We start from the raw sequence: 9,906 nt of genomic DNA on the forward strand, positions 1-9,906 counted from the left end.
AGCTCTTAAGGGTGGTCTAATAATTTTTTCATGACTGTATCAGTGTTCAAATTCTACTTGTTGCATCATAAGAAAGTGTACAAGTCTTTAAAATGTTATCATACAGAATTAAATGGACTTTTTCCAAAAAGCTGCAAATGCACAACAAACAATTTCAGAAACATATTGAGTACCGATGCTAACAGTGCATGAGAGGTAACTATATGACCTTCAGACATCGGTTCTGAACCCAGCAGTACTCTGAACCACCATCATCAAAGCACCAATTTGGTTTTTAGTTCAATTTGTCCCCTATCCTATCTGTAAACACTAAAGTAAGCTGCGAGGGGCCAAACTGCTGTTCAGCAGGGAAAAGTTGTCTGCGTTCAATAATTAAAACTACTGTGGCTAAACACTACTGATGTTCCCCATTTGTCCATTTTTTTCTTATTACTGCTGCTCCTGTTTGGATAACTGCTAAACATAATCTGCTTTGCAAGGAAACATCCCAAACAGGAACTGGCTGTGAAATAAAATCAGCACAGCAAAGATTTTGGCTGATGGTGACAAAAACTATTCCAAAAAAAAAAAAAAACACCACACATTTTGATTATAGCTGTTGACAAAATTGCCTGAGTGCTTTGCTTCAAAATGGTGTATTTGAAGCTGATCCAAGGAGAAGCATTTCAGATCAGTACAGATAAAAACAGAGCCAGCTGCCAGGACGTTTTGTCTTCACTCAGCAGTTGGACTGTTCTGCTGGAGAGAAGTGGTCAGCTCAGCTTTTTCCAGCCTGTGTGTGTGTCCTTAAATTTATCAGATCCCCCAAAAATGCAGTCACGCCAAGGTGCAGTGTTAAGCAAAATCACTCTGAAAAAAAAAGAGATTTATTTTCTTGGATATCTGGTCTATTAAAGGCAATACAGTTGTGTGAGTTTACTATCACATAAGACAAAGTAAAAAGGTAATGTTTGGAATTTATACTTGAACAAAATACTTTCTACAGAGCCTATAGCCCATTGCGTTTTTATCATGCTCACTATCGCAATTATGCAGCATCCTAACATTTCTAGCACCAAACACAGCACAGGGTGCTTTAGCATTGGGGGTGAGGTGCATTGTGAGCCAGGAAACAGGAAAAGGTGGCGACCTATGTGGGAGGACAGTGTCCAGTTTGGGGGACAGTGCTCGTCAGCTCTTTGCAGATGATGTGATTCTGTCAGCAGTTTAATGCAAAGCAGCCAGGATGAGAGTAAGAACCTTCAAATCTGATGCTGTGCTCCAGTCAAAGTTAAGGTGCTTTCACAACCCAAAGTTTAATCTGTTTCAATCAAACTCTGGTGCAGTTAAATCCTAGTTGCAGTTTGTTTGGTTGCTTGTGAACGCTCCACTCGTACCCTGGTGCTGACCAAAATAACCGGTCTGAGACCACTTGCGAGAGAGCAACAATATTTCATAGTGCATTAAGCTCCATGTTGCTTTGTTTGTTTCCATATTTACATTTTCCACTACCAACTTTTCAACCAATAAGAAATAATACTGCAAATATATTTCTAGCCCTCCACCTTCATACACGCCCCTCTGCAAATCTTTTGAATTTCGTCTTTTTACATTTATGCACTGATAAAGCAAACCACACTAAATACAAAACAAACCAAAAATATCAATTTCGCTCTGATTCGGACGAACCAAACAGACTTGGGTTGTGAAAGCGCCCTCAGAGGTCGATATTACCCAGTAGAAATTACCAACTTCCCGGCATGCCAGGTGCACAAAGCCAAATGAGCACAAAGATCCTGGCTGAACGTGACAAACTGCTGTCTGCACTGCTAAGAGACATATTTTGACATCAGTTTACATGCAGAACAGGGTTTTCTATATGATAGTATGAATTATTGTAACTAAATACAGGGAAATACGGTTCACGTTCCCCTTTAGTTGATAGATCATTTCCAGTGCTACCATGGGTGCTATTATTCTATGAGGTTAGACAGCTGCTTCTTCATGAAGTTGTGTTCGATAAATTTGTCCAAGTTTAGAAGTTGGAACTCCTACTTTTTGAAATTTTTGCATCCAGAAAACAGTGGATTGCACCCTCTGGATTGGGAGTGAGTTGCTGCCCAGATTGAAGGAATTCAAGCACCTCTCAGGGTCTTGTTCACATATGAGGGTACAATGGAGCGTAAGATGGACAGGCGGGTGGCTGCGGTGTCAGCAGTGATGAAGGCGTTGAACCAGACTGTTCTGGTGCGGTGGGAGCTGAGCTGGCATGCAAAGCTTTGGATTTAACACTCAATCTAATCCTCAACTATACGGTCATGAGCTTTGGGTAGTGACCAAATGAACCAGATCATGGATACAAATGGCCGAAATTTGTTTCCTTCGTATGGTGGCTTGACCTTTAGAGATCAGAGAAATCAGAGTAGACTGCTCTTTAGCATCCAAAGGAGTGAGTTGAGGTGATTCTGACATTGAACAGAATGGTTCCTAGTCGCCTAGCACCCACCCAATGGCTGGACTTAAAAAAAACCTAAACACTAAGCATGCATCCAAGACAAAGCTACAAAAATGGCAGACACAGCACCCAAAAAACTCAAATGTACCAAGATGAAACAAGAATGGACCTGTGATTGGCTTTCACCCGATGGCGAGCACCATGATGACCTGGGATTGAGGGGCCAATTTTCAATGTTGTCTGTTACAAATCCAACTCATTGTGCCTTAAAACGATTGATCAATTCTCAAAATACTTGCAGATTAATATTCTGTTGATTGATTAATCGGCTACTCATTTAACCTCTTAACTGGATTGTTTTGTGAAATGGAGTTTATCTTCTTCTCCTCTCTCTCTCTCTCTCTCTCTCACACATACACACACACACACACACAGACATCCATCTTCCTTCCTGTATCAGCACTGTGTTTTGATGCATCATCAGCCACGTCTCCTCTCATCTACACACACAACAGAAAACATCTGAGCATGAGACAGCTGCCGGTCACTCCTTTAAACCACTACAGACAGACGTCTTTCATCCTCTAAGAATCATTTTCCTCTTGGATGCTGCGTTTAATCGTGTTTTTCATATTGTTTTTCTGAGCAGGGACACACCACCATCCATGCTCGGTAGATCAGAGGAATGAGACGTCTCTGTTTCATAAAATGTAAGCACCAAACTAGGCACTAGTGTAATTTTCTATCCCTGTGCCTCTGCGATCCCCTGAAGCTGTGCGGCAGAGATTAGCTAAATTCATCTACTTCACAGAGTTTTGTTTTACCCACGGGCCGCAGGGTGGGAGATTACTTGGGAAATTAAACTTTTTTTTTCTAAGTTTCATAGTTTCCCCTGCCAACGATGCCTTTGATGTCGGTGTTCAGCGATAACCGCTTTCTATCTTTAACTGAAATCCAATTTCTGCTATCATCATCATCATCATCATCATCTTCCTCTCTCTGGTTATCTCTGTTTTCCAATATCTCTCGTTCCTAATTTCCAGTTTATTGCATTCAGTGTGTAAACAACATGGATGGACTGGTGCAATAATAAAGTAGTATCTGCCACATGCATGCACATACAATATACAGCATGTGTGCCTGATGGCTTCTGCCAGCATGTTTGTCTCCCTCTTTTCTTTTTTTTCCCCCACGCAAGCCCATATGTGATCCTGGATGAGAGTTGGCATCACGCTGATTTTCGCAAACGCCTGGTTGTCATGGCAACGCAGTGGCTCCGCTCTCAATGGGAGAATGATCTCCCAAATCCTTAACTGTTTGTTGTGTACATGTCCAGAACAAAGGGCAGCAAAGGCGGCGGTGGGGGGGGGGGAGAAAATACGTAAAAGAGGACAAGAGTCAGTGACATAAAATTCATAACAAATTAAAATTGCTGCAGGCTCGCTGCTCTCAGCCTGTCACCATGCATTTCAGCAAAACCTAAGAGCTTTGAAGATTAAAACAAGCACGCACACACTTAGAGGTTTTGTCATATGTAACGTGCGTGTGTGTTGAAGTTCTTACCAGAAGCACTTTCTCAAATCCCATTACACCCATCCCCAGCACCTCCTCACCCTCCTCACCCCCCTCCCCTCCCAAACATGGAGAGGATCCACAGCTAAGGCAGTTGGGATGGAAACGGATCAGTAAAGCTCCAAATCTCTCTTTTAACGACTCATTACCGGTCGCTGCCGCCCATTAATGTCACTGCTTCCACGCTATGGCAACAAGCAACACCATCACTAACCCAAATCGCTGCAGGGGAGAGGAGGATTGTGTGAATGGGTTGCTGAGCACAGTGGTAATCATCCTGTTTGCTTGCACTCTCCCTTGTAATATTTCAATTTCCTCACTTGCAAACCCCTTTATTGTGCTGCTATAAGAACATGATTGGATACCTAGCTTTGCAACTGAAATACTCTTCCAGAGATAAAATAACAGGAGGGCTAAAAGGAGAGCATTTGGCATTTCACACCCTGTGAAATCCAAAATGAAAAGGCAATACAGCATCAATAAATGCAAAAATGCCACGGGTGTAAGTGTAGATAGGGGGGAGTGTTGATTCTGCAGAAAAAAGATCCCAGCTATTTTATCACTCTGAGAAGCCGAATCCCTACAGAGAGCTCTTGCTCCTTTTCTCTCATCTCGCTGACAGCCGCAAAACACAGATGGGAGAAATCAGGAGGATGGCGGAAGACGGGACGGGAAGAGAGGGAACACAGTGAGGGTGGAGCACAAAAAGGGGGATAGTACATACGAGATGAAAGGGCCGGAGCTAAGAGGCCTTGAAGGAAAAGCCTGTGATGTTACAGCAGCTTATCCTCAACCTGGCTGAATAATTTGGCCGGGGGTTAGTGAGTTAGTGAGATGTTCCTCACAAACACTTACACAATCTGTCACACAAGTCTGTGTTGTGACTCAGCTTCCTGGTTTAGTTACACATCTAAAACTTTTATTCATGGTGGTAATAAGTATTTAATTGCACCATTAACATTAAAGACGCAAATATACATTTTTAATGGAAGACATTAGTTGTCTAACAGAATACATCTCTTAACAGAATGAGAGATAAAAAACCTTTCTGGGACAAATACTGGAATACTTTTTTATCTACGATGTCTTTTTAGGCTTCCCAATAAAATTGTCTCCGAAACTCATTTTTACTGCTGAACTATTAGCAAGAGACATGAGCTCATTTATAGGCACAGCAGCACTTTGAGCAGATGACGATGATATCATGCTGCCGTTTAGCATTTTAACATGCCAACATTGAAAACAAAGTTCAGCAAAGGATGATGGGAATGTTTGTATTTGTAGCCTGACAATGCCAAACTAATTTACATATGCATATAAGTCTCAGCCTCTCAGGTCATATTCGATCTCCAAGGGGTGTTATCAAAGACCAAAATGCCTCTGGACAGACCTGCAACCAGTCAGAGCACTGACTCATGCAACGGAGCACTGAGCAAAAAAAGCAAGATGAGACAATGCCTGCTCCGTTACAAGCCGGGGAAAAGGGTTACCTGGTCAAAAAACTAAAACTAAGCTAAATAGTATACTAAGATGTGTTTTGAGAGGTGATTTCAAGTGAGAAAAAGGCCACACCGTAACAGAATTGTGATTCTTTTTTATCTGTATTTCGTGAGTTGCACTCGATGCCAGTCATAGTTTTAGTGCCAGTTCCAGATGGTGCCAGTAGGGCTTACTGGTGTGCTCTGGGTAATTTTTAACATACAGTCATGGAAGAAATGATTAGACCACCCTTGTTTTCTTCAATTTATTGTTCATTTTAATGCCTGGTACAACTAAAGATACATTTGTTTGGACAAATATAATGATAACAACATGTATAGCTCATAAGAGTTTAATTTAAGAGCTGACATGTAGCCATTTTCTTAATAATGATTTTGGTTATTATCAAGAAAACCTATGAGCTATACGTGTTGTTATCATTATATTTGTCCAAACAAATTACGTTTAAGAGGTGGTCTAATATTTTTTTCATGACTAGGTAGGAGCCTTCACCCAGGAGATGGAGGAGCTCAAATGTTTGTTTTTTTAGCACTACGCTTAGCTACACCATACCAGGTGAACGATTTTTATTGTATCAATCAAATTATTGTCTAATGGAGATTAATGGATAATGATTAGGAGTCCTGCACATAGACCATTAACTGTAAGCAAATCTTCCATCAACAGCAAAAGACAGAACTTAGACTTTGCTATTTCAGTACACAATGAAGCAGTACTACTACTACTATCTCGTACTTACTACTACTACTACTACTATCTACTTACTCTGTCTATCTTTAAAAAGAGATTAAAACAAAAACTACTGAGGAAACATGTGTAGCTCAAGCCTGGGTCGCTGTTTTTGTTTTGCTGTACCAGTGTCGGATGTGTTTTTATCATTGTGATTAAACTTTATACTTATGTAATTACTTTTGGGGTTAGGTATAGGAATCAGGTAGAAATAGAAATTATTATTTTTTATAATATATTTTATTGTTATTTTGATGTTCTGGGCCCCCGTTTATAAGCTACTGATAGCTTTTGGGGTTACCCTTTTTACAAGATCATGTTTTGCTGTATATTATGATTTTAAATTTAAAAAAAATATTTGTAAAAAAATAACTTAAAGTCTAGGCATAGGCCCTACATTCAAATCAGACCCATTCCACATTAGAGAAACTGTTGTGATTGGCCTGCCCAGGGCTAGGACGGCTGGAGATCTGTCTAAATGGGATGGGACGGGGACCAGACGCATCTGCCAGAACAAATAAAAGAGTTCAGCAGATCTGTCTGGCTCCAAAGGTAAGGTATTTGGGGATGATCCAAAATACTTTACACATTTGAATCTTGACCTGATAGCAAAGCTAGGTGAAAAGATACAGGAGTTTTTAATTCATCCTGAATGAATGCATGAAAGTCTGAACTGAATAGTTGACATTTCAATTAAAAGCACAAATGTGAACCTCAAGGTGGTGGATCACCAAAGCCAGGATGTGGATCTTCCTCTAGGTACCAACATTGTCTGTACAACATTTAATGGCTGTCCCTCCCATAGTGCTCAAACATTTCAGTCTAGACAAGAGTGGTGGTCGGGCTAAAACGAAGCTAGCATGGCTAAACATGCAATTAGGTGGCCAAAAAGCACAAGTTCCAGCTGATTTTGCTATTGATTAACACTGTTGAGTGCTTAAAACACATTCACATCAATGACAACTACACAGAACCATGTGATATAATTTGGTGAGAAGACAAAAGGTGCTTGTGTCCTCAGTTAAGAGCTGGTACCTTGCCCCTGGCAACTGAGGCTCTTTGGCAGCACAAAGAGTAATATCTTTGTGATCTTGGTGCTGTGAAGAACAAATTTAATTTGGTATTTTATTGTTACATGTACCTAAGGAGCCCACTGGCAAAAACCCCCAATACATAATCCTGGTTTGTTCTGGTTGTCTGAAGATAAAATGTTCAAATGGATTTTTTGTTATTGTTGTGGTACAATTTGTAGAAAGATTGTGGAGGCTAGGACAGCGAATATTCCTGTAGCAGGATTGGAAATTAACTTTTTTGTACATCTGCCACTGTGGCTTGTGGAAACCAAAATCTACCAGCAATCAATAGATCCTATTTATTTTTTTTCTCTTTTGGCTCGTGACCTATTTTATCAGCATTTGGCTTGTTGTTGTTATTTCTTTCCACCCCTGCCTTGTATCCTTTTTTGTATTGTAAACAAAATCTTTTGAAATGTATTCTCTATTGCCAAAAGTAAATGGACATATACTGTACATCTGTGCTGATTCACACACATATCAAGTTCTGGTTTGAGGCTAGTCTGCTCTAAGCCCTATGGTCACACTTTAAAGGTCATCTCAATGCAACATTTGGGGAGATTCTTGTCTGTTTGAACACGATAATCACATTTTTCTTTTCTCAATTTAGTACAATAGAACTTGACTGGGCGACACAGAGCCCTGACCTCAGCTCTGGGATGACCTGGAACATCAACTACAAGCCAAGACTTATCTCAGTGTCCGACCTCACTGCTGCTCTTGTGGCTAAACGGGAGAAACTCCCTTCAGCCAGGTACCAAAATCCCACAGAAAGCTTTCCCAAGAAAAGAGAGATACATGAATGAATGTAGAAACTATAAAACTACATCACGCCCTACACATGCAAATATACAGTACACCCCTGCTCAGCTGCTAACACATTTTGCACAAATTTAACTGAAAAAGGGAGCAATGGAGGAAGAGAGGCTGATGCTGTACTCATCATCATCCAGAGCAGCAAATCATTTAGATAACATCCACCATGCAGAATGCATTCATTAGTCTGTGATTGATAATAAAACTGAAGTCTGACTGTGCAGCTGATTAAATGCTGCATTTTATCTGCACTGTGGATCAACACTCTGTTGTCTCTTCACCAGTCTGATCATGTTAATTTCATGCTTATTTCCTTTGTGTTCAAATGAATAATTAACTGTAAATCAGTGTCCTCTTTGTTCGGATAAAAAGTAGACTTTTGTGTTAGGTTCTGTGAAACTGTGAACAGGGAATTCAGCCTAAATTATGAGAATATACTGCCACCTACTGATGGAAACACACATCATTACAATGCACTTTAGTTGAGGTTTCTTACATTTAAATGGCGTTTTTAATGACAAGTTAATTAAAAAATAAATGGCACTAATGTATCTTTAGCAAAAGGCAAATGGTTTAGATGGCAACTTAAATAACAAAATGTCAGAAAAAACAAACGGTTTAAGCTTGTGAAAGTAAAGATTAAACTTACTGTACATGCTTCAAACTGAAATTATCTATTAGGGCTGCACGATTTGGAAAAAATATATAATTGCAATAATTTGTTATTGCAATTACAATATGATTCTCGATATTGAATTAAATTATTATTAATGTCATATTCATCTAAAAATGTATTTAAATTGTTGATTGTCATTGTTCTGCAAGGACCTGTACCAAACAAAGATTTTTTTCTTAAGTCTATAAAATATGTTTTAATGGTTGGGATGTTTTTACAGCAGTGCAATACTTAATTCAGAAAGGTATTTTGACATATATTTTATGAAATATTGCTCCTACTTCATTTTAGATCCTGCAGTAAAACATATTATGATTTTGCAAAAATTGTGTGCAGCCCTATTCTGGACTATTCTGAAAAAATTGTAGATGATAATAATAAAGAGAAAGGCACTCAGTATATTGCCAGAGAATCCAAGAGATTTCAGTTATTTCTGGAAAAAAATCATGAAAGCAGCTCATCCTCCATCTCTGGATGTCGCCCTGCCCACCGAGGTTCAGAGACCTCAAAGCGAAAAACTTTCCCTCTCTGAAAGATGACTCAACTATTGACATGTTTCTCCCGTCTGGAGGAGCTTTGTGCTGCTCTCTTTTTCAGTTTGCTGCTCTGCTCTCTGACGTCCCACTGCAACAGTCAGGTGGCGTCAGCTACAGCGGAGAAGTCAAAAACAGCCCCTCTCACTCTCTAGCTCTGCGAACAATGACGACCTACTGTCTGAGAGTCAGCAGCTTCACTGAGATGCAGCCTGTTGAAGTGCCAGCAGCTCCAGAAAAACAAGCCCTGAAGACTGAAAACAAAAGCATTTTTTTTGTGAGATCACAAATCTGTATGTAGGCTAATTGTTATTTATAGCAACTGTACAAAGAGTTTCAACAAAAGTAGAAAAGTGGTTCAACACAAACCATCTGTGCTATAGTTCTATTATATTTACAGTGTATAACGGTTGAAGAAATGGATCATATTACAGGAGATCATATGAAATATGTAAAACCAGCCCACAGATACACAAATGTATAGCATGAAAATATTTCTATTTAACATGTACAATGTTGGAAAGTACATGTACCTATGTATTGAACTTAAGTTCAAGTTTTTAGGTATCTGTA

Source organism: Centropristis striata, chromosome 21 (genome assembly GCF_030273125.1).
Source record: "Centropristis striata isolate RG_2023a ecotype Rhode Island chromosome 21, C.striata_1.0, whole genome shotgun sequence".
NCBI lineage: Eukaryota > Metazoa > Chordata > Actinopteri > Perciformes > Serranidae > Centropristis > Centropristis striata.